Genomic DNA, 24,328 nt, shown 5'->3' on the forward strand with positions numbered 1-24,328 from the left:
ATCAGCAGGTAACAATCCACAATTAAAATCTCCCGCCACTATTAGAGTTTTGTTGCTCACTAAAAGCAATCTTAAGTGTTCAAAAATATGTTCCCTCTCTGCACACGTTTGAGCCCCATAAATATTCACTAAACGAATTTCTGTTTCATGATACTTTATATCAACTGCTAACAAACGCCCTGGAATTATATCAGAAACAGATTTAACTTCAATATGAGGGTTTTTAAACAGAATCCCCAACCCTGCAGCCTTTTCTACATTTGATCCCGCCCACACAGATATCCCAACATTCCATTCCTTCTTTAAATTTGCATAATCATTTGAAAAGGAAATACTGCACTCTTGTAAAAATATAATATCGGCACTGATAGATTTAAGGTAACCAAAAACACTCTTTCTCTTATCAGTCCCTTTAATACCTCTAACATTTACAGAACATAAATTCAATAGCATCATTGTATAAACAAGAATGACAGAAAAAAAAACAAACTTAATCATTTGTTTGTCCCTTTTTTTCCCCCCTTCTTTTTCTCTCCCACGTTATGCCACTGATAGTCTCCTCTTGTGTTCTCAATATTATCCTTGTCGTTGATTGTATTGTTATCAACTCCTTTATCTTTGTCTTTGTTTGTGGCAGCCATCTTGTCTTTGTCTTTGTCTTTGTCTTTGTTTGTGGCAGCCATCTTGTGTTTGTCTTTGTCTTTGTTTGTGGCAGCCATCTTGTCTTTGTCTTTGTTTGTGGCAGCCATCTTGTCTTTGTCTTTGCCTATGGTAGCCACCTTTTCATTGTTATCTGACTCACCCTCTGCTACAACTGCTGGTTTCAAAAATACAGACACAGCAGAGAATGTCTGCACATCTCCCTCCTCCAGAAATGTAGAGCCCTGGAAATCAGTTCTTTCAATTTCCAGCCCCCGAGTTGGAGTGTCTGGACTACTAATCACAGCCAGGCACTTTTCTTGCTTCCCAATATGTGCAAGTAAATGCTCTCTTTCCTGATCGTGCACAACATCAGGGGCAATATTAACCCCCCAGACTTTCTTTTTTGTTTTAGCCACAGCCTGTTCTTCAGGCTTCCGTTTACCAGTCAGCTGTATTATCTCCATTTCATTATCTCTGGCTCATTATCCGAAAACTCTGAGCTATACAGGTCCTCTTTAAGACTCCTGTCTTCATCCTGCTGTTCCTCTGTTCTCTCTTTGCTGGCTTCCTCCTCCCTTTCAACATCCTGCTGTTGTGTTACTCTCTGTCCTTTAACTATATTGGTATACAACTCTGGGCAAGTTTTGAAAACATGGCCCTCTTCCCCACACAGATTGCAGTGTTTCTCCTCATGGCAGAGAGCAGTTACATGCGGCCCTCCACAGTTCTTGCATTTAGTTACAGAACAACTCACAGCCAGGTGTCCCAGTTGTCCACAGTTACGACACAGCTTCGGCATCCCATTGTATACAACAAACCCACGAGCTGCCCCCAAAGTTACATTACTGGGAAGGTGACGCACCCCACCAATCCCCTCTGGATCCTTAAACAGTTGAATGAGCCACTGACGTGCTCCATTCCACACGCCATCTCTGTCCACAACTTTGCGGCAAGATGAAGTAACTTTGCAGTATCTCTTAAGCCATGTTTCCACGTCATATTCATGAACAGACTCATTATAAAACTGTATAGTCACAACTTTAATCTCCCGGTCAGACAGAGGTTCAACCAAAAAATGTTTCAGAGGAAGTTCATTCTTTCTCATTCTATATCTTTGTAAAAACTTTTCCATTTTTTCAGAATTTACAAAACTTACATCAAAGCTTGCCTCAGTTCCAGGTCTCTTGATTAAAGAGTTCAGGTCTTTTGGTGAAGTCTCCAACATTTTCTGGATAATCTTTCTACTGAAGTCAATTCTAGTTAGGTAATTCTCTTCAATTTTGCCGCACAATGTAAAACGAATTACATTGTGCCTCCGCACACCTGGTTGCATCGGCATCCCCACAGCTCCTGAAGAAAGCCCCTCCAAATCCCGGCAGAAGACTTCCTCCGAAGCAGGAATGCTTTATACTCTCTAGATAGTTCAGCAATTCTGTTGAAAACAAACTGCAGAAATGATCCCTGAAAGTATTGTTTGATGGGCAAGTGGCCGACCGTCTCCCTCCAACTCTGAGTGGCACCGGTAGCTGTGCCGGTGACAAATAAACAGGAGCACTTTCATATAATGCAATTGCTGTAGCCCAGTGAGTTGTTACAATAACATTTCAAACTCATTCCAGACTGCAGGTGGTTAAAAGCTTAATTGGGTTCAATTTTTTGGTATGATTTAAAAAGTACGAGCCAGTTGCCTCATTTGCATTGCCTGCCTTCCTCCTTTGCACTGTGACGTCTATCAAATGTGTGCTTAAAATCTGATGAATACGATTCCCATTTGAACCGTAAATATTTTAATTATACGCATACAGTGTTCTGTTGGGCTCCGAGGGTGTTATCTAATAAAACAACGTAATCAGTGAGCGCGTTCGGCTTAACCAAAACGTTGCTGTTTCAAGCCCACGCAGGGACGAGGCATTCTTTTTTGTCAATCGCCTTTCTGTCAAGCCAGTAAACCTGTATATAATAAGAAACATTCAACAGCTCGGAAACACCATAATAGAATCCAATGCCTTTACAAATGTGTTTTGAAACTGTTCATTTTTCACCCAAATGCGGTTCTCAAAAATTGTTTTGCCTACATTTTTCTATTGCTATTATTATTTTTTCCAGAGTAAGACGAAAAAGCAAACATCCATGAAATAGGTAAACACTGCTACAGCGCTTGAACTGTCTCAACAAACGTTCAGCTCTAAAACGTGTACATTGAAAGTCTATTAACATCTTTAACACAATCATGTGTGTTCCAATAGCGGCTATTCCACATGGTGATCAATAAAGTGAATGCTGGCTTTGTTCACATATTAGCAATACGTTTTCAGGATTCACGCATATTCTGAACAAGCACACTAGAATATGGTAATGAAAGGACAGGAAAATAACAGGTTTATTGGCTCTGGTCTTGTATCGTCACCCTGACTACTGTCAGGTAAGGAAGTGGCATTAATCAAAACGTAATTATGTAAGGTTACCAATGCGCAAATACGAAGCATATTAAAACTTCTTCACAATCTTAAATCTTCCCACATGCATTTCAAACACTTACTGATAAGTACGGCCCTTTCCCAATGTAACTGCTTTGTTTGAACACCAAAGATGGCTTGGATATTTATGAAACCACGATACTATTGTTCCCACTTTCTTTAGAACTACCAAATGTGCGCTTCCCATGTCAGCCCTAGTGGCCTAATGGCTAAGGCCACTGGCCTCCTAAGCCAGGGATAGTGGGTTCGAGTCCCATCTTGGGTGGGGTTTTGTTATAAAATCGAACATAATTGTGTTATGTTTTATTGGCATGTGATATTTTGTAGATCTTGTTATCTGTTAAGTCCGCTCACGCTAGCCACAACGTGCTTGAGTGCTGTGGCAGCAGCCATGAAGCAAGTCAGTTTTTCAGTTGAAATAAAGATCTACTTTGTTTTTTGTGTATGGGTGGTTTGAAAAGATCACTTAAATTGTTACGTATTTTGAAATAAAGATGTATTCATTATTATGAACGTTGACAGAAAGGATATTGTATTTACATTTCCCACGTGTGCTTGCCTTGTATAAATCGATGGAGTTTCAACAAAGGCATTTGACTTCGGTTCATGTTAGCCTATACTGCCATCTGCAGCATTACCGCGGGTGTCGTTTACTTCTTTTGACAATAATATGGATCATTTCACAGTCCAATGTAAGAACATGTAGTCGTGGCCGAGTGGTTAAGGCGATGGACTAGAAATCCATTGGGGTTTCCCCGCGCAGGTTCGAATCCTGCCGACTACGTAAGCTTTCTTTTTAATTGTATGTGTTCATTCCTAATACATGTTTAAAGATGAGGAATCTGAAATATTACTGGTTCTACTTCATATCGCACCGGTTCATTTTGTTAAAGAATGTTCATTTTGGCACCATTCCAAATGCTGTGGTTTCTTTAAAGAAGAAAAGTCATGGCCCGTACGGGGATCGAACCCGCGACCTTGGCGTTATTAGCACCACGCTCTAACCAACTGAGCTAACCAGCCACACACATGGATCGCGTTAATAAAACCCGAGAAAAACAAGGCCTGCGGACATTATGATTACCAAGATGTTATGTTAAACTCAACAATAACACATTCAAAGTATTGGAAAGGCATAATTAGAGGTCTCATCTTTATGAGGCAGTTTAGCAGTGTGAAGAAAGTGGCGAGGTGCGGGCTTGCGGTGACTTTCTCTCATTTAAAAAGCTGTGATTTGAATACTAAAAAGAAAAACATGTAAAATTACCAAGCATTCAGTGGACGTTTTAGAAATAAATTAACAAGAACAGTTGTCAGAAGTGGGGTTCGATCCCACGCCTCCATGGAGACTGCGACCTGACCACAGCGCCTTAGACCGCTCGGCCATCCTGACTTAGACCGACGACTTTGCACAACGCTGCAGCACACTGCTGAACCTCCCATGTCTGACGCTGCAGTAAATCACCTGGCGTGTGCGTGTACTTGTTCTTTTTCTGTTTATATTAAGGAGGGCGACAGGTTTTGTCGCATTCTGTATGGAATCACAAGGACACTCCTCTTACTGAAAGAAAATATACTGCAAACAGAGCGATCGCTTAACGGTTTGAATCAAAATCAGAACAGTCTGTTAGCAAATGAACTTCATCAAAAAACCACAAAGGCATTACATAAATGTTACAGATATATTTCGTAGACAGAACAGTTGTAACATATTTGAGTACATTTCTAAACAATCTGCTAATAACAGACATAATCTCAAAGCGCTATAATTTATTTTCAGATCTTATGAAAGACAAGTATGGTTGCGCATTATATCACAGAAAACAGGATAATCCTAGCGCTTCATTTAATCCCTCGGGTTGTACCATATGGAGATAGAAGATCCATTTGGATTCACATTGTAATAGTTTTTGATCGAGATTATCACGTCCTCGAACTTGAAATATTTTTTTGTATGCTGCGGTATTTCAGATCTGAAATGGAATGTTTGGCATCTACGAAATGTCTAGCTAGTGGTGAATGGATATCTTTTCTCCTAATTGAACTTTTATGCTTGCTCATCAATGCGCAATCGTCACTGTCTAGTAGTTTTACCAACATATTGCAAATGGCAAGGATAACAAAAACAAATAAATGACATGCGTTGAAGCACAGGTCATCACTTGAAAGACACTGTACTCTTTTTTCGTTGTATGGCTTGTAAAACGCAAACGCATTATCACAGGCGGCACAATTACGACATGGAAAAAAATCCAGTAGATTTGTCCAGTACACCTAGATCTCTCGAACATGTCAATGAGTCAGCCCTTAATAAACACTGTCCGTGTTCATTTCTGTGTATATGACATTGTCTATAACCAATATCTGTTATGTAAGCGTATTGGTATGAAACCAATCGCAATTAATGCGATCCGTGTTTTCAGTCAGTTTGATAGTTTTAATCAATCATCGAGAAAGCAGCAGTGCTTTGCAACTGTAGTTCATCTTTCTTACGTTTTGGTAAGATACCCACTCAGAACGTGTCCGCTTCCTCCAGCCCCCTAAGGAACACTGGAGCGGTCATCAATAACAGCGAGCAGTTGGTCAAAAACAACACTCGCTGTCTTCTTCACGCTCAAAAACGAACACTCTCACTCTTCCTCGTGAGTAGCGAGCCCAAACACTTTCAAAACGCATTTCGCTAGCAAATCACTATAGAAATGATCCCTGAAAGTATTGTTTTATGGGCAAGTGGCCGACCGTCTCCCTCCAACTCTGAGTGGCACCGGTAGCTGTGCCGGTGACAAATAAACAGGAGCACTTTCATATAATGCAATTGCTGTAGCCCAGTGAGTTGTTACAATAACATTTCAAACTCATTCCAGACTGCAGGCGGTTAAAAGCTTAATTGGGTTCAATTTTTTGGTATGATTTAAAAAGTACGAGCCAGTTGCCTCATTTGCATTGCCTGCCTTCCTCCTTTGCACTGTGACGTCTATCAAATGTGTGCTTAAAATCTGATGAATACGATTCCCATTTGAACCGTAAATATTTTAATTATACGCATACAGTGTTCTGTTGGGCTCCGAGGGTGTTATCTAATAAAACAACGTAATCGGTGAGCGCGTTCGGCTTAACCAAAACGTTGCTGTTTCAGGCCCACGCAGGGACGAGGCATTCTTTTTGTCAATCGCCTTTCTGTCAAGCCAGTAAACCTGTATATAATAAGAAACATTCAACAGCTCGGAAACACCATAATAGAATCCAATGCGTTTACAAATGTGTTTTGAAACTGTTCATTTTTCACCCAAATGCGGTTCTCAAAAATTGTTTTGCCTACATTTTTCTATTGCTATTATTATTTTTTCCAGAGTAAGACGAAAAAGCAAACATCCATGAAATAGGTAAACACTGCTACAGCGCTTGAACTGTCTCAACAAACGTTCAGCTCTAAAACGTGTACATTGAAAGTCTATTAACATCTTTAACACAATCATGTGTGTTCCAATAGCGGCTATTCCACATGGTGATCAATAAAGTGAATGCTGGCTTTGTTCACATATTAGCAAGACGTTTTCAGGATTCACGCATATTCTGAACAAGCACACTAGAATATGGTAATGAAAGGACAGGAAAATAACAGGTTTATTGGCTTTGGTCTTGTATCGTCACCCTGACTACTGTCAGGTAAGGAAGTGGCATTAATCAAAACGTAATTATGTAAGGTTACCAATGCGCAAATACGAAGCATATTAAAACTTCTTCACAATCTTAAATCTTCCCACATGCATTTCAAACACTTACTGATAAGTACGGCCCTTTCCCAATGTAACTGCTTTGTTTGAACACCAAAGATGGCTTGGATATTTATGAAACCACGATACTATTGTTCCCACTTTCTTTAGAACTACCAAATGTGCGCTTCCCATGTCAGCCCTAGTGGCCTAATGGCTAAGGCCACTGGCCTCCTAAGCCAGGGATAGTGGGTTCGAGTCCCATCTGGGGTGGGGTTTTGTTATAAAATCGAACATAATTGTGTTATGTTTTATTGGCATGTGATATTTTGTAGATCTTGTTATCTGCTAAGTCCGCTCACGCTAGCCACAACGTGCTTGAGTGCTGTGGCAGCAGCCATGAAGCAAGTCAGTTTTTCAGTTGAAATCAAGATCTACTTTTTTTTTGTGTATGGGTGGTTTGAAAAGATCACTTAAATTGTTACGTATTTTGAAATAAAGATGTATTCATTATTATGAACGTTGACAGAAAGGATATTGTATTTACATTTCCCACGTGTGCTTGCCTTGTATAAATCGATGGAGTTTCAACAAAGGCATTTGACTTCGGTTCATGTTAGCCTATACTGCCATCTGCAGCATTACCGCGGGTGTCTTTTACTTCTTTTGACAATAATATGGATCATTTCACAGTCCAATGTAAGAACATGTAGTCGTGGCCGAGTGGTTAAGTCGATGGACTAGAAATCCATTGGGGTTTCCCCGCGCAGGTTCGAATCCTGCCGACTACGTAAGCTTTCTTTTTAATTGTATGTGTTCATTCCTAATACATGTTTAAAGATGAGGAATTTGAAATATTACTGGTTCTACTTCATATCGCACCGGTTCATTTTGTTAAAGAATGTTCATTTTGGCACCATTCCAAATGCTGTGGTTTCTTTAAAGAAGAAAAGTCATGGCCCGTACGGGGATCGAACCCGCGACCTTGGCGTTATTAGCACCACGCTCTAACCAACTGAGCTAACCGGCCACACACATGGATCGCGTTAATAAAACCCGAGAAAAACAAGGCCTGCGGACATTATGATTACCAAGATGTTATGTTAAACTCAACAATAACACATTCAAAGTATTGGAAAGGCATAATTAGAGGTCTCATCTTTATGAGGCAGTTTAGCAGTGTGAAGAAAGTGGCGAGGTGCGGGCTTGCGGTGACTTTCTCTCATTTAAAAAGCTGTGATTTGAATACTAAAAAGAAAAACATGTAAAATTACCAAGCATTCAGTGGACGTTTTAGAAATAAATTAACAAGAACAGTTGTCAGAAGTGGGGTTCGATCCCACGCCTCCATGGAGACTGCGACCTGACCACAGCGCCTTAGACCGCTCGGCCATCCTGACTTAGACCGACGACTTTGCACAACGCTGCAGCACACTGCTGAACCTCCCATGTCTGACGCTGCAGTAAATCACCTGGCGTGTGCGTGTACTTGTTCTTTTTCTGTTTATATTAAGGAGGGCGACAGGTTTTGTCGCATTCTGTATGGAATCACAAGGACACTCCTCTTACTGAAAGAAAATATACTGCAAACAGAGCGATCGCTTAACGGTTTGAATCAAAATCAGAACAGTCTGTTAGCAAATGAACTTCATCAAAAAACCACAAAGGCATTACATAAATGTTACAGATATATTTCGTAGACAGAACAGTTGTAACATATTTGAGTACATTTCTAAACAATCTGCTAATAACAGACATAATCTCAAAGCGCTATAATTTATTTTCAGATCTTATGAAAGACAAGTATGGTTGCGCATTATATCACAGAAAACAGGATAATCCTAGCGCTTCATTTAATCCCTCGGGTTGTACCATATGGAGATAGAAGATCCATTTGGATTCACATTGTAATAGTTTTTGATCGAGATTATCACGTCCTCGAACTTGAAATATTTTTTTGTATGCTGCGGTATTTCAGATCTGAAATGGAATGTTTGGCATCTACGAAATGTCTAGCTAGTGGTGAATGGATATCTTTTCTCCTAATTGAACTTTTATGCTTGCTCATCAATGCGCAATCGTCACTGTCTAGTAGTTTTACCAACATATTGCAAATGGCAAGGATAAAAAAAACAAATAAATGACATGCGTTGAAGCACAGGTCATCACTTGAAAGACACTGTACTCTTTTTTCGTTGTATGGCTTGTAAAACGCAAACGCATTATCACAGGCGGCACAATTACGACATGGAAAAAAATCCAGTAGATTTGTCCAGTACACCTAGATCTCTCGAACATGTCAATGAGTCAGCCCTTAATAAACACTGTCCGTGTTCATTTCTGTGTATATGACATTGTCTATAACCAATATCTGTTATGTAAGCGTATTGGTATGAAACCAATCGCAATTAATGCGATCCGTGTTTTCAGTCAGTTTGATAGTTTTAATCAATCATCGAGAAAGCAGCAGTGCTTTGCAACTGTAGTTCATCTTTCTTACGTTTTGGTAAGATACCCACTCAGAACGTGTCCGCTTCCTCCAGCCCCCTAAGGAACACTGGAGCGGTCATCAATAACAGCGAGCAGTTGGTCAAAAACAACACTCGCTGTCTTCTTCACGCTCAAAAACGAACACTCTCACTCTTCCTCGTGAGTAGCGAGCCCAAACACTTTCAAAACGCATTTCGCTAGCAAATCACTATAGAAATGATCCCTGAAAGTATTGTTTTATGGGCAAGTGGCCGACCGTCTCCCTCCAACTCTGAGTGGCACCGGTAGCTGTGCCGGTGACAAATAAACAGGAGCACTTTCATATAATGCAATTGCTGTAGCCCAGTGAGTTGTTACAATAACATTTCAAACTCATTCCAGACTGCAGGCGGTTAAAAGCTTAATTGGGTTCAATTTTTTGGTATGATTTAAAAAGTACGAGCCAGTTGCCTCATTTGCATTGCCTGCCTTCCTCCTTTGCACTGTGACGTCTATCAAATGTGTGCTTAAAATCTGATGAATACGATTCCCATTTGAACCGTAAATATTTTAATTATACGCATACAGTGTTCTGTTGGGCTCCGAGGGTGTTATCTAATAAAACAACGTAATCGGTGAGCGCGTTCGGCTTAACCAAAACGTTGCTGTTTCAAGCCCACGCAGGGACGAGGCATTCTTTTTGTCAATCGCCTTTCTGTCAAGCCAGTAAACCTGTATATAATAAGAAACATTCAACAGCTCGGAAACACCATAATAGAATCCAATGCGTTTACAAATGTGTTTTGAAACTGTTCATTTTTCACCCAAATGCGGTTCTCAAAAATTGTTTTGCCTACATTTTTCTATTGCTATTATTATTTTTTCCAGAGTAAGACGAAAAAGCAAACATCCATGAAATAGGTAAACACTGCTACAGCGCTTGAACTGTCTCAACAAACGTTCAGCTCTAAAACGTGTACATTGAAAGTCTATTAACATCTTTAACACAATCATGTGTGTTCCAATAGCGGCTATTCCACATGGTGATCAATAAAGTGAATGCTGGCTTTGTTCACATATTAGCAAGACGTTTTCAGGATTCACGCATATTCTGAACAAGCACACTAGAATATGGTAATGAAAGGACAGGAAAATAACAGGTTTATTGGCTTTGGTCTTGTATCGTCACCCTGACTACTGTCAGGTAAGGAAGTGGCATTAATCAAAACGTAATTATGTAAGGTTACCAATGCGCAAATACGAAGCATATTAAAACTTCTTCACAATCTTAAATCTTCCCACATGCATTTCAAACACTTACTGATAAGTACGGCCCTTTCCCAATGTAACTGCTTTGTTTGAACACCAAAGATGGCTTGGATATTTATGAAACCACGATACTATTGTTCCCACTTTCTTTAGAACTACCAAATGTGCGCTTCCCATGTCAGCCCTAGTGGCCTAATGGCTAAGGCCACTGGCCTCCTAAGCCAGGGATAGTGGGTTCGAGTCCCATCTGGGGTGGGGTTTTGTTATAAAATCGAACATAATTGTGTTATGTTTTATTGGCATGTGATATTTTGTAGATCTTGTTATCTGCTAAGTCCGCTCACGCTAGCCACAACGTGCTTGAGTGCTGTGGCAGCAGCCATGAAGCAAGTCAGTTTTTCAGTTGAAATCAAGATCTACTTTGTTTTTTGTGTATGGGTGGTTTGAAAAGATCACTTAAATTGTTACGTATTTTGAAATAAAGATGTATTCATTATTATGAACGTTGACAGAAAGGATATTGTATTTACATTTCCCACGTGTGCTTGCCTTGTATAAATCGATGGAGTTTCAACAAAGGCATTTGACTTCGGTTCATGTTAGCCTATACTGCCATCTGCAGCATTACCGCGGGTGTCTTTTACTTCTTTTGACAATAATATGGATCATTTCACAGTCCAATGTAAGAACATGTAGTCGTGGCCGAGTGGTTAAGGCGATGGACTAGAAATCCATTGGGGTTTCCCCGCGCAGGTTCGAATCCTGCCGACTACGTAAGCTTTCTTTTTAATTGTATGTGTTCATTCCTAATACATGTTTAAAGATGAGGAATTTGAAATATTACTGGTTCTACTTCATATCGCACCGGTTCATTTTGTTAAAGAATGTTCATTTTGGCACCATTCCAAATGCTGTGGTTTCTTTAAAGAAGAAAAGTCATGGCCCGTACGGGGATCGAACCCGCGACCTTGGCGTTATTAGCACCACGCTCTAACCAACTGAGCTAACCGGCCACACACATGGAGCGCGTTAATAAAACCCGAGAAAAACAAGGCCTGCGGACATTATGATTACCAAGATGTTATGTTAAACTCAACAATAACACATTCAAAGTATTGGAAAGGCATAATTAGAGGTCTCATCTTTATGAGGCAGTTTAGCAGTGTGAAGAAAGTGGCGAGGTGCGGGCTTGCGGTGACTTTCTCTCATTTAAAAAGCTGTGATTTGAATACTAAAAAGAAAAACATGTAAAATTACCAAGCATTCGGTGGACGTTTTAGAAATAAATTAACAAGAACTGTTGTCAGAAGTGGGGTTCGAGCCCACGCCTCCATGGAGACTGCGAACTGACCACAGCGCCTTAGACCGCTCGGCCATCCTGACTTACACCGACGACTTTGCACAACGCTGCAGCACACTGCTGAACCTCCCATGTCTGACGCTGCAGTAAATCACCTGGCGTGTGCGTGTACTTGTTCTTTTTCTGTTTATATTAAGGAGGGCGACAGGTTTTGTCGCATTTTGTATGGAATCACAAGGACACTCCTCTTACTGAAAGAAAATATACTGCAAACAGAGCGATCGCTTCACGGTTTGAATCAAAATCAGAACAGTCTGTTAGCAAATGAACTTCATCAAAAAACCACAAAGGCATTACATAAATGTTACAGATATATTTCGTAGACAGAACAGTTGTAACATATTTGAGTACATTTCTAAACAATCTGCTAATAACAGACATAATCTCAAAGCGCTATAATTTATTTTCAGATCTTATGAAAGACAAGTATGGTTGCGCATTATATCACAGAAAACAGGATAATCCTAGCGCTTCATTTAATCCCTCGGGTTGTACCATATGGAGATAGAAGATCCATTTGGATTCACATTGTAATAGTTTTTGATCGAGATTATCACGTCCTCGAGCTTGAAATATTTTTTGTATGCTGCGGTATTTCAGATCTGAAATGGAATGTTTGGCATCTACGAAATGTCTAGCTAGTGGTGAATGGATATCTTTTCTCCTAATTGAACTTTTATGCTTGCTCATCAATGCGCAATCGTCACTGTCTAGTAGTTTTACCAACATATTGCAAATGGCAAGGACAAAAAAACAAATAAATGACATGCGTTGAAGCACAGGTCATCACTTGTAAGACACTGTACTCTTTTTTCGTTGTATGGCTTGTAAAACGCAAACGCATTATCACAGGCGGCACAATTACGACATGGAAAATAATCCAGTAGATTTGTCCAGTACACCTAGATCTCTCGAACATGTCAATGAGTCAGCCCTTAATAAACACTGTCCGTGTTCATTTCTGTGTATATGACATTGTCTATAACCAATATCTGTTATGTAAGCGTATTGGTATGAAACCAATCGCAATTAATGCGATCCGTGTTTTCAGTCAGTTTGATAGTTTTAATCAATCATCGAAAAAGCAGCAGTGCTTTGCAACTGTAGTTCATCTTTCTTACGTTTTGGTAAGACACCCACTCAGAACGTGTCCGCTTCCTCCAGCCCCCTAAGGAACACTGGAGCGGTCATCAATAACAGCGAGCAGTTGGTCAAAAACAACACTCGCTGTCTTCTTCACGCTCAAAAACGAACACTCTCACTCTTCCTCGTGGGTAGCGAGCCCAAACACTTTCAAAACGCATTTCGCTAGCAAATCACTATAGAAATGATCCCTGAAAGTATTGTTTTATGGGCAAGTGGCCGACCGTCTCCCTCCAACTCTGAGTGGCACCGGTAGCTGTGCCGGTGACAAATAAACAGGAGCACTTTCATATAATGCAATTGCTGTAGCCCAGTGAGTTGTTACAATAACATTTCAAACTCATTCCAGACTGCAGGCGGTTAAAAGCTTAATTGGGTTCAATTTTTTGGTATGATTTAAAAAGTACGAGCCAGTTGCCTCATTTGCATTGCCTGCCTTCCTCCTTTGCACTGTGACGTCTATCAAATGTGTGCTTAAAATCTGATGAATACGATTCCCATTTGAACCGTAAATATTTTAATTATACGCATACAGTGTTCTGTTGGGCTCCGAGGGTGTTATCTAATAAAACAACGTAATCGGTGAGCGCGTTCGGCTTAACCAAAACGTTGCTGTTTCAAGCCCACGCAGGGACGAGGCATTCTTTTTGTCAATCGCCTTTCTGTCAAGCCAGTAAACCTGTATATAATAAGAAACATTCAACAGCTCGGAAACACCATAATAGAATCCAATGCGTTTACAAATGTGTTTTGAAACTGTTCATTTTTCACCCAAATGCGGTTCTCAAAAATTGTTTTGCCTACATTTTTCTATTGCTATTATTATTTTTTCCAGAGTAAGACGAAAAAGCAAACATCCATGAAATAGGTAAACACTGCTACAGCGCTTGAACTGTCTCAACAAACGTTCAGCTCTAAAACGTGTACATTGAAAGTCTATTAACATCTTTAACACAATCATGTGTGTTCCAATAGCGGCTATTCCACATGGTGATCAATAAAGTGAATGCTGGCTTTGTTCACATATTAGCAAGACGTTTTCAGGATTCACGCATATTCTGAACAAGCACACTAGAATATGGTAATGAAAGGACAGGAAAATAACAGGTTTATTGGCTTTGGTCTTGTATCGTCACCCTGACTACTGTCAGGTAAGGAAGTGGCATTAATCAAAACGTAATTATGTAAGGTTACCAATGCGCAAATACGAAGCATATTAAAACTTCTTCACAATCTTAAATCTTCCCACATGCATTTCAAACACTTACTGATAAGTACGGCCCTTTCCCAATGTAACTGCTTTGTTTGAACACCAAAGATGGCTTGGATATTTATGAAACCACGATACTATTGTTCCCACTTTCTTTAGAACTACCAAATGTGCGCTTCCCATGTCAGCCCTAGTGGCCTAATGGCTAAGGCCACTGGCCTCCTAAGCCAGGGATAGTGGGTTCGAGTCCCATCTGGGGTGGGGTTTTGTTATAAAATCGAACATAATTGTGTTATGTTTTATTGGCATGTGATATTTTGTAGATCTTGTTATCTGCTAAGTCCGCTCACGCTAGCCACAACGTGCTTGAGTGCTGTGGCAGCAGCCATGAAGCAAGTCAGTTTTTCAGTTGAAATCAAGATCTACTTTGTTTTTTGTGTATGGGTGGTTTGAAAAGATCACTTAAATTGTTACGTATTTTGAAATAAAGATGTATTCATTATTATGAACGTTGACAGAAAGGATATTGTATTTACATTTCCCACGTGTGCTTGCCTTGTATAAATCGATGGAGTTTCAACAAAGGCATTTGACTTCGGTTCATGTTAGCCTATACTGCCATCTGCAGCATTACCGCGGGTGTCTTTTACTTCTTTTGACAATAATATGGATCATTTCACAGTCCAATGTAAGAACATGTAGTCGTGGCCGAGTGGTTAAGGCGATGGACTAGAAATCCATTGGGGTTTCCCCGCGCAGGTTCGAATCCTGCCGACTACGTAAGCTTTCTTTTTAATTGTATGTGTTCATTCCTAATACATGTTTAAAGATGAGGAATCTGAAATATTACTGGTTCTACTTCATATCGCACCGGTTCATTTAGTTAAAGAATGTTCATTTTGGCACCATTCCAAATGCTGTGGTTTCTTTAAAGAAGAAAAGTCATGGCCCGTACGGGGATCGAACCCGCGACCTTGGCGTTATTAGCACCACGCTCTAACCAACTGAGCTAACCGGCCACACACATGGAGCGCGTTAATAAAACCCGAGAAAAACAAGGCCTGCGGACATTATGATTACCAAGATGTTATGTTAAACTCAACAATAACACATTCAAAGTATTGGAAAGGCATAATTAGAGGTCTCATCTTTATGAGGCAGTTTAGCAGTGTGAAGAAAGTGGCGAGGTGCGGGCTTGCGGTGACTTTCTCTCATTTAAAAAGCTGTGATTTGAATACTAAAAAGAAAAACATGTAAAATTACCAAGCATTCGGTGGACGTTTTAGAAATAAATTAACAAGAACTGTTGTCAGAAGTGGGGTTCGAGCCCACGCCTCCATGGAGACTGCGAACTGACCACAGCGCCTTAGACCGCTCGGCCATCCTGACTTACACCGACGACTTTGCACAACGCTGCAGCACACTGCTGAACCTCCCATGTCTGACGCTGCAGTAAATCACCTGGCGTGTGCGTGTACTTGTTCTTTTTCTGTTTATATTAAGGAGGGCGACAGGTTTTGTCGCATTTTGTATGGAATCACAAGGACACTCCTCTTACTGAAAGAAAATATACTGCAAACAGAGCGATCGCTTCACGGTTTGAATCAAAATCAGAACAGTCTGTTAGCAAATGAACTTCATCAAAAAACCACAAAGGCATTACATAAATGTTACAGATATATTTCGTAGACAGAACAGTTGTAACATATTTGAGTACATTTCTAAACAATCTGCTAATAACAGACATAATCTCAAAGCGCTATAATTTATTTTCAGATCTTATGAAAGACAAGTATGGTTGCGCATTATATCACAGAAAACAGGATAATCCTAGCGCTTCATTTAATCCCTCGGGTTGTACCATATGGAGATAGAAGATCCATTTGGATTCACATTGTAATAGTTTTTGATCGAGATTATCACGTCCTCGAGCTTGAAATATTTTTTGTATGCTGCGGTATTTCAGATCTGAAATGGAATGTTTGGCATCTACGAAATGTCTAGCTAGTGGTGAATGGATATCTTTTCTCCTAATTGAACTTTTATGCTTGCTCATCAATGCGCAATCGTCACTGTCTAGTAGTTTTACCAACATATTGCAAATGGCAAGGACAAAAAAACAAATAAATGACATGCGTTGAAGCACAGGTCATCACTTGTAAGACACTGTACTCTTTTTTCGTTGTATGGCTTGTAAAACGCAAACGCATTATCACAGGCGGCACAATTACGACATGGAAAATAATCCAGTAGATTTGTCCAGTACACCTAGATCTCTCGAACATGTCAATGAGTCAGCCCTTAATAAACACTGTCCGTGTTCATTTCTGTGTATATGACATTGTCTATAACCAATATCTGTTATGTAAGCGTATTGGTATGAAACCAATCGCAATTAATGCGATCCGTGTTTTCAGTCAGTTTGATAGTTTTAATCAATCATCGAAAAAGCAGCAGTGCTTTGCAACTGTAGTTCATCTTTCTTACGTTTTGGTAAGACACCCACTCAGAACGTGTCCGCTTCCTCCAGCCCCCTAAGGAACACTGGAGCGGTCATCAATAACAGCGAGCAGTTGGTCAAAAACAACACTCGCTGTCTTCTTCACGCTCAAAAACGAACACTCTCACTCTTCCTCGTGGGTAGCGAGCCCAAACACTTTCAAAACGCATTTCGCTAGCAAATCACTATAGAAATGATCCCTGAAAGTATTGTTTTATGGGCAAGTGGCCGACCGTCTCCCTCCAACTCTGAGTGGCACCGGTAGCTGTGCCGGTGACAAATAAACAGGAGCACTTTCATATAATGCAATTGCTGTAGCCCAGTGAGTTGTTACAATAACATTTCAAACTCATTCCAGACTGCAGGCGGTTAAAAGCTTAATTGGGTTCAATTTTTTGGTATGATTTAAAAAGTACGAGCCAGTTGCCTCATTTGCATTGCCTGCCTTCCTCCTTTGCACTGTGACGTCTATCAAATGTGTGCTTAAAATCTGATGAATACGATTCCCATTTGAACCGTAAATATTTTAATTATACGCATACAGTGTTCTGTTGGGCTCCGAGGGTGTTATCTAATAAAACAACGTAATCGGTGAGCGCGTTCGGCTTAACCAAAACGTTGCTGTTTCAAGCCCACGCAGGGACGAGGCATTCTTTTTGTCAATCGCCTTTCTGTCAAGCCAGTAAACCTGTATATAATAAGAAACATTCAACAGCTCGGAAACACCATAATAGAATCCAATGCGTTTACAAATGTGTTTTGAAACTGTTCATTTTTCACCCAAATGCGGTTCTCAAAAATTGTTTTGCCTACATTTTTCTATTGCTATTATTATTTTTTCCAGAGTAAGACGAAAAAGCAAACATCCATGAAATAGGTAAACACTGCTACAGCGCTTGAACTGTCTCAACAAACGTTCAGCTCTAAAACGTGTACATTGAAAGTCTATTAACATCTTTAACACAATCATGTGTGTTCCAATAGCGGCTATTCCACATGGTGATCAATAAAGTGAATGCTGGCTTTGTTCACATATTAGCAAGACGTTTTCAGGATTCACGCATATTCTGAACAAGCACACTAGAATATGGTAATGAAAGGACAGGAAAATAACAGGTTTATTGGCTTTGGTCTTGTATCGTCACCCTGACTACTGTCAGGTAAGGAAGTGGCATTAATCAAAACGTAATTATGTAAGGTTACCAATGCGCAAATACGAAGCATATTAAAACTTCTTCACAATCTTAAATCTTCCCACATGCATTTCAAACACTTACTGATAAGTACGGCCCTTTCCCAATGTAACTGCTTTGTTTGAACACCAAAGATGGCTTGGATATTTATGAAACCACGATACTATTGTTCCCACTTTCTTTAGAACTACCAAATGTGCGCTTCCCATGTCAGCCCTAGTGGCCTAATGGCTAAGGCCACTGGCCTCCTAAGCCAGGGATAGTGGGTTCGAGTCCCATCTGGGGTGGGGTTTTGTTATAAAATCGAACATAATTGTGTTATGTTTTATTGGCATGTGATATTTTGTAGATCTTGTTATCTGCTAAGTCCGCTCACGCTAGCCACAACGTGCTTGAGTGCTGTGGCAGCAGCCATGAAGCAAGTCAGTTTTTCAGTTGAAATCAAGATCTACTTTGTTTTTTGTGTATGGGTGGTTTGAAAAGATCACTTAAATTGTTACGTATTTTGAAATAAAGATGTATTCATTATTATGAACGTTGACAGAAAGGATATTGTATTTACATTTCCCACGTGTGCTTGCCTTGTATAAATCGATGGAGTTTCAACAAAGGCATTTGACTTCGGTTCATGTTAGCCTATACTGCCATCTGCAGCATTACCGCGGGTGTCTTTTACTTCTTTTGACAATAATATGGATCATTTCACAGTCCAATGTAAGAACATGTAGTCGTGGCCGAGTGGTTAAGGCGATGGACTAGAAATCCATTGGGGTTTCCCCGCGCAGGTTCGAATCCTGCCGACTACGTAAGCTTTCTTTTTAATTGTATGTATTCATTCCTAATACATGTTTAAAGATGAGGAATCTGAAATATTACTGGTTCTACTTCATATCGCACCGGTTCATTTAGTTAAAGAATGTTCATTTTGGCACCATTCCAAATGCTGTGGTTTCTTTAAAGAAGAAAAGTCATGGCCCGTACGGGGATCGAACCCGCGACCTTGGCGTTATTAGCACCACGCTCTAACCAACTGAGCTAACCGGCCACACACATGGAGCGCGTTAATAAAACCCGAGAAAAACAAGGCCTGCGGACATTATGATTACCAAGATGTTATGTTAAACTCAACAATAACACATTCAAAGTATTGGAAAGGCATAATTAGAGGTCTCATCTTTATGAGGCAGTTTAGCAGTGTGAAGAAAGTGGCGAGGTGCGGGCTTGCGGTGACTTTCTCTCATTTAAAAAGCTGTGATTTGAATACTAAAAAGAAAAACATGTAAAATTACCAAGCATTCGGTGGACGTTTTAGAAATAAATTAACAAGAACTGTTGTCAGAAGTGGGGTTCGAGCCCACGCCTCCATGGAGACTGCGACCTGACCACAGCGCCTTAGACCGCTCGGCCATCCTGACTTACACCGACGACTTTGCACAACGCTGCAGCACACTGCTGAACCTCCCATGTCTGACGCTGCAGTAAATCACCTGGCGTGTGCGTGTACTTGTTCTTTTTCTGTTTATATTAAGGAGGGCGACAGGTTTTGTCGCATTTTGTATGGAATCACAAGGACACTCCTCTTACTGAAAGAAAATATACTGCAAACAGAGCGATCGCTTCACGGTTTGAATCAAAATCAGAACAGTCTGTTAGCAAATGAACTTCATCAAAAAACCACAAAGGCATTACATAAATGTTACAGATATATTTCGTAGACAGAACAGTTGTAACATATTTGAGTACATTTCTAAACAATCTGCTAATAACAGACATAATCTAAAGCGCTATAATTTATTTTCAGATCTTATGAAAGACAAGTATGGTTGCGCATTATATCACAGAAAACAGGATAATCCTAGCGCTTCATTTAATCCCTCGGGTTGTACCATATGGAGATAGAAGATCCATTTGGATTCACATTGTAATAGTTTTTGATCGAGATTATCACGTCCTCGAGCTTGAAATATTTTTTTGTATGCTGCGGTATTTCAGATCTGAAATGGAATGTTTGGCATCTACGAAATGTCTAGCTAGTGGTGAATGGATATCTTTTCTCCTAATTGAACTTTTATGCTTGCTCATCAATGCGCAATCGTCACTGTCTAGTAGTTTTACCAACATATTGCAAATGGCAAGGACAAAAAAACAAATAAATGACATGCGTTGAAGCACAGGTCATCACTTGTAAGACACTGTACTCTTTTTTCGTTGTATGGCTTGTAAAACGCAAACGCATTATCACAGGCGGCACAATTACGACATGGAAAAAAATCCAGTAGATTTGTCCAGTACACCTAGATCTCTCGAACATGTAAATGAGTCAGTCCTTAATAAACACTGTCCGTGTTCATTTCTGTGTATATGACATTGTCTATAACCAATATATGTTATGTAAGCGTATTGGTATGAAACCAATCGCAATTAATGCGATCCGTGTTTTCAGTCAGTTTGATAGTTTTAATCAATCATCGAAAAAGCAGCAGTGCTTTGCAACTGTAGTTCATCTTTCTTACGTTTTGGTAAGACACCCACTCAGAACGTGTCCGCTTCCTCCAGCCCCCTAAGGAACACTGGAGCGGTCATCAATAACAGCGAGCAGTTGGTCAAAAACAACACTCGCTGTCTTCTTCACGCTCAAAAACGAACACTCTCACTCTTCCTCGTGGGTAGCGAGCCCAAACACTTTCAAAACGCATTTCGCTAGCAAATCACTATAGAAATGATCCCTGAAAGTATTGTTTTATGGGCAAGTGGCCGACCGTCTCCCTCCAACTCTGAGTGGCACCGGTAGCTGTGCCGGTGACAAATAAACAGGAGCACTTTCATATAATGCAATTGCTGTAGCCCAGTGAGTTGTTACAATAACATTTCAAACTCATTCCAGACTGCAGGCGGTTAAAAGCTTAATTGGGTTCAATTTTTTGGTATGATTTAAAAAGTACGAGCCAGTTGCCTCATTTGCATTGCCTGCCTTCCTCCTTTGCACTGTGACGTCTATCAAATGTGTGCTTAAAATCTGATGAATACGATTCCCATTTGAACCGTAAATATTTTAATTATACGCATACAGTGTTCTGTTGGGCTCCGAGGGTGTTATCTAATAAAACAACGTAATCGGTGAGCGCGTTCGGCTTAACCAAAACGTTGCTGTTTCAAGCCCACGCAGGGACGAGGCATTCTTTTTGTCAATCGCCTTTCTGTCAAGCCAGTAAACCTGTATATAATAAGAAACATTCAACAGCTCGGAAACACCATAATAGAATCCAATGCGTTTACAAATGTGTTTTGAAACTGTTCATTTTTCACCCAAATGCGGTTCTCAAAAATTGTTTTGCCTACATTTTTCTATTGCTATTATTATTTTTTCCAGAGTAAGACGAAAAAGCAAACATCCATGAAATAGGTAAACACTGCTACAGCGTTTGAACTGTCTCAACAAACGTTCAGCTCTAAAACGTGTACATTGAAAGTCTATTAACATCTTTAACACAATCATGTGTGTTCCAATAGCGGCTATTCCACATGGTGATCAATAAAGTGAATGCTGGCTTTGTTCACATATTAGCAAGACGTTTTCAGGATTCACGCATATTCTGAACAAGCACACTAGAATATGGTAATGAAAGGACAGGAAAATAACAGGTTTATTGGCTCTGGTCTTGTATCGTCACCCTGACTACTGTCAGGTAAGGAAGTGGCATTAATCAAAACGTAATTATGTAAGGTTACCAATGCGCAAATACGAAGCATATTAAAACTTCTTCACAATCTTAAATCTTCCCACATGCATTTCAAACACTTACTGATAAGTACGGCCCTTTCCCAATGTAACTGCTTTGTTTGAACACCAAAGATGGCTTGGATATTTATGAAACCACAATACTATTGTTCCCACTTTCTTTAGAACTACCAAATGTGCGCTTCCCATGTCAGCCCTAGTGGCCTAATGGCTAAGGCCACTGGCCTCCTAAGCCAGGGATAGTGGGTTCGAGTCCCATCTGGGGTGGGGTTTTGTTATAAAATCGAACATAATTGTGTTATGTTTTATTGGCATGTGATATTTTGTAGATCTTGTTATCTGCTAAGTCCGCTCACGCTAGCCACAACGTGCTTGAGTGCTGTGGCAGCAGCCATGAAGCAAGTCAGTTTTTCAGTTGAAATCAAGATCTACTTTGTTTTTTGTGTATGGGTGGTTTGAAAAGATCACTTAAATTGTTACGTATTTTGAAATAAAGATGTATTCATTATTATGAACGTTGACAGAAAGGATATTGTATTTACATTTCCCACGTGTGCTTGCCTTGTATAAATCGATGGAGTTTCAACAAAGGCATTTGACTTCGGTTCATGTTAGCCTATACTGCCATCTGCAGCATTACCGCGGGTGTCGTTTACTTCTTTTGACAATAATATGGATCATTTCACAGTCCAATGTAAGAACATGTAGTCGTGGCCGAGTGGTTAAGGCGATGGACTAGAAATCCATTGGGGTTTCCCCGCGCAGGTTCGAATCCTGCCGACTACGTAAGCTTTCTTTTTATTTGTATGTGTTCATTCCTAATACATGTTTAAAGTAAATCAGTAAATCACCTGGCGTGTGCGTGTACTTGTTCTTTTTCTGTTTATATTAAGGAGGGCGACAGGTTTTGTCGCATTCTGTATGGAATCACAAGGACACTCCTCTTACTGAAAGAAAATATACTGCAAACAGAGCGATCGCTTCACGGTTTGAATCAAAATCAGAACAGTCTGTTAGCAAATGAACTTCATCAAAAAACCACAAAGGCATTACATAAATGTTACAGATATATTTCGTAGACAGAACAGTTGTAACATATTTGAGTACATTTCTAAAAATCTGCTAATAACAGACATAATCTCAAAGCGCTATAATTTATTTTCAGATCTTATGAAAGACAAGTATGGTTGCGCATTATATCACAGAAAACAGGATAATCCTAGCGCTTCATTTAATCCCTCGGGTTGTACCATATGGAGATAGAAGATCCATTTGGATTCACATTGTAATAGTTTTTGATCGAGATTATCACGTCCTCGAGCTTGAAATATTTTTTTGTATGCTGCGGTATTTCAGATCTGAAATGGAATGTTTGGCATCTACGAAATGTCTAGCTAGTGGTGAATGGATATCTTTTCTCCTAATTGAACTTTTATGCTTGCTCATCAATGCGCAATCGTCACTGTCTAGTAGTTTTACCAACATATTGCAAATGGCAAGGACAAAAAAACAAATAAATGACATGCGTTGAAGCACAGGTCATCACTTGTAAGACACTGTACTCTTTTTTCGTTGTATGGCTTGTAAAACGCAAACGCATTATCACAGGCGGCACAATTACGACATGGAAAAAAATCCAGTAGATTTGTCCAGTACACCTAGATCTCTCGAACATGTAAATGAGTCAGTCCTTAATAAACACTGTCCGTGTTCATTTCTGTGTATATGACATTGTCTATAACCAATATATGTTATGTAAGCGTATTGGTATGAAACCAATCGCAATTAATGCGATCCGTGTTTTCAGTCAGTTTGATAGTTTTAATCAATCATCGAAAAAGCAGCAGTGCTTTGCAACTGTAGTTCATCTTTCTTACGTTTTGGTAAGATACCCACTCAGAACGTGTCCGCTTCCTCCAGCCCCCTAAGGAACACTGGAGCGGTCATCAATAACAGCGAGCAGTTGGTCAAAAACAACACTCGCTGTCTTCTTCACGCTCAAAAACGAACACTCTCACTCTTCCTCGTGGGTAGCGAGCCCAAACACTTTCAAAACGCATTTCGCTAGCTTTATATAAAAGTTTATTAGAAAATCCATTACATAATCACATCACCAAAACATACATTTTACAAAAATAAATCTGTCATTGAATTAATTTTCCAGTTTTTCATTGCATTGTTTCTTCCCAAGTTCTTAATATCCATCCATATATAATCTTTCACTCTACCAAAAACAATTTTACAAAAATCAATTTCTGTTGCTTGATTTTTTGTTTTATTATACAGATTCATGTTTCTCAACAACCACAAAGCTTCTTTGGCACTGTTGATGATCAGCCATGCCTTCTTCCAATTATCTGTTTTTAAATCCCCTCTTGGCCCATACATAATCACATTACATGTCAATTCATTTGTTTTGATAAATTTTTTCAGAAGCACTTTTAACCTCCTCCAACATCGTTTAGCAAACTTACAGTTACAAAAGACATGTTCAACCGACTCAGTTTCTTTACAATCAGATCTGACACATGTATCTGTCATTGCCATTTGTCTTTTGTACATAAGCTGCCGACAAGGTAAGCGTGCATGTACAGATAGCCAAGCTATATCCTT

The 24,328-nt window shown here is 39.9% G+C and overlaps 20 non-coding genes across 20 annotated transcripts; 6 read left to right on the plus strand and 14 right to left on the minus strand.

The window, feature by feature from the left end:
- The first annotated feature begins 3,821 nt into the window (after positions 1 to 3,821).
- trnas-aga (transfer RNA serine (anticodon AGA)) lies at positions 3,822 to 3,903 on the plus strand. The gene has a single exon. It is a non-coding gene; the product is annotated as a tRNA-Ser (tRNA).
- A 165-nt stretch (positions 3,904 to 4,068) lies between these two features.
- On the minus strand, positions 4,069 to 4,142 carry trnai-aau (transfer RNA isoleucine (anticodon AAU)). The gene has a single exon. It is a non-coding gene; the product is annotated as a tRNA-Ile (tRNA).
- A 288-nt stretch (positions 4,143 to 4,430) lies between these two features.
- Positions 4,431 to 4,512, minus strand: trnal-cag (transfer RNA leucine (anticodon CAG)). Its single transcript has one exon. It is a non-coding gene; the product is annotated as a tRNA-Leu (tRNA).
- A 1,114-nt stretch (positions 4,513 to 5,626) lies between these two features.
- LOC131702259 (small nucleolar RNA U3) lies at positions 5,627 to 5,841 on the minus strand. Its single transcript, XR_009309413.1, has one exon. It is a non-coding gene; the product is annotated as a small nucleolar RNA U3 (small nucleolar RNA).
- A 1,700-nt stretch (positions 5,842 to 7,541) lies between these two features.
- Positions 7,542 to 7,623, plus strand: trnas-aga (transfer RNA serine (anticodon AGA)). Its single transcript has one exon. It is a non-coding gene; the product is annotated as a tRNA-Ser (tRNA).
- A 165-nt stretch (positions 7,624 to 7,788) lies between these two features.
- trnai-aau (transfer RNA isoleucine (anticodon AAU)) lies at positions 7,789 to 7,862 on the minus strand. The gene has a single exon. It is a non-coding gene; the product is annotated as a tRNA-Ile (tRNA).
- A 288-nt stretch (positions 7,863 to 8,150) lies between these two features.
- trnal-cag (transfer RNA leucine (anticodon CAG)) lies at positions 8,151 to 8,232 on the minus strand. The gene has a single exon. It is a non-coding gene; the product is annotated as a tRNA-Leu (tRNA).
- A 1,114-nt stretch (positions 8,233 to 9,346) lies between these two features.
- On the minus strand, positions 9,347 to 9,561 carry LOC131702260 (small nucleolar RNA U3). Its single transcript, XR_009309414.1, has one exon. It is a non-coding gene; the product is annotated as a small nucleolar RNA U3 (small nucleolar RNA).
- Positions 9,562 to 11,262: 1,701 nt separating this feature from the next.
- trnas-aga (transfer RNA serine (anticodon AGA)) lies at positions 11,263 to 11,344 on the plus strand. The gene has a single exon. It is a non-coding gene; the product is annotated as a tRNA-Ser (tRNA).
- Positions 11,345 to 11,509: 165 nt separating this feature from the next.
- trnai-aau (transfer RNA isoleucine (anticodon AAU)) lies at positions 11,510 to 11,583 on the minus strand. The gene has a single exon. It is a non-coding gene; the product is annotated as a tRNA-Ile (tRNA).
- A 1,482-nt stretch (positions 11,584 to 13,065) lies between these two features.
- On the minus strand, positions 13,066 to 13,280 carry LOC131702199 (small nucleolar RNA U3). The gene has a single exon (XR_009309353.1). It is a non-coding gene; the product is annotated as a small nucleolar RNA U3 (small nucleolar RNA).
- Positions 13,281 to 14,981: 1,701 nt separating this feature from the next.
- Positions 14,982 to 15,063, plus strand: trnas-aga (transfer RNA serine (anticodon AGA)). The gene has a single exon. It is a non-coding gene; the product is annotated as a tRNA-Ser (tRNA).
- Positions 15,064 to 15,228: 165 nt separating this feature from the next.
- trnai-aau (transfer RNA isoleucine (anticodon AAU)) lies at positions 15,229 to 15,302 on the minus strand. The gene has a single exon. It is a non-coding gene; the product is annotated as a tRNA-Ile (tRNA).
- Positions 15,303 to 16,784: 1,482 nt separating this feature from the next.
- LOC131702200 (small nucleolar RNA U3) lies at positions 16,785 to 16,999 on the minus strand. Its single transcript, XR_009309354.1, has one exon. It is a non-coding gene; the product is annotated as a small nucleolar RNA U3 (small nucleolar RNA).
- A 1,701-nt stretch (positions 17,000 to 18,700) lies between these two features.
- trnas-aga (transfer RNA serine (anticodon AGA)) lies at positions 18,701 to 18,782 on the plus strand. Its single transcript has one exon. It is a non-coding gene; the product is annotated as a tRNA-Ser (tRNA).
- A 165-nt stretch (positions 18,783 to 18,947) lies between these two features.
- Positions 18,948 to 19,021, minus strand: trnai-aau (transfer RNA isoleucine (anticodon AAU)). Its single transcript has one exon. It is a non-coding gene; the product is annotated as a tRNA-Ile (tRNA).
- Positions 19,022 to 19,309: 288 nt separating this feature from the next.
- trnal-cag (transfer RNA leucine (anticodon CAG)) lies at positions 19,310 to 19,391 on the minus strand. Its single transcript has one exon. It is a non-coding gene; the product is annotated as a tRNA-Leu (tRNA).
- A 1,112-nt stretch (positions 19,392 to 20,503) lies between these two features.
- LOC131702201 (small nucleolar RNA U3) lies at positions 20,504 to 20,718 on the minus strand. The gene has a single exon (XR_009309355.1). It is a non-coding gene; the product is annotated as a small nucleolar RNA U3 (small nucleolar RNA).
- A 1,701-nt stretch (positions 20,719 to 22,419) lies between these two features.
- Positions 22,420 to 22,501, plus strand: trnas-aga (transfer RNA serine (anticodon AGA)). Its single transcript has one exon. It is a non-coding gene; the product is annotated as a tRNA-Ser (tRNA).
- A 1,105-nt stretch (positions 22,502 to 23,606) lies between these two features.
- On the minus strand, positions 23,607 to 23,812 carry LOC131702277 (small nucleolar RNA U3). Its single transcript, XR_009309427.1, has one exon. It is a non-coding gene; the product is annotated as a small nucleolar RNA U3 (small nucleolar RNA).
- Between the last annotated feature and the right edge of the window lie 516 nt (positions 23,813 to 24,328).

This window comes from Acipenser ruthenus, chromosome 29, assembly GCF_902713425.1.
Source record: "Acipenser ruthenus chromosome 29, fAciRut3.2 maternal haplotype, whole genome shotgun sequence".
NCBI lineage: Eukaryota > Metazoa > Chordata > Actinopteri > Acipenseriformes > Acipenseridae > Acipenser > Acipenser ruthenus.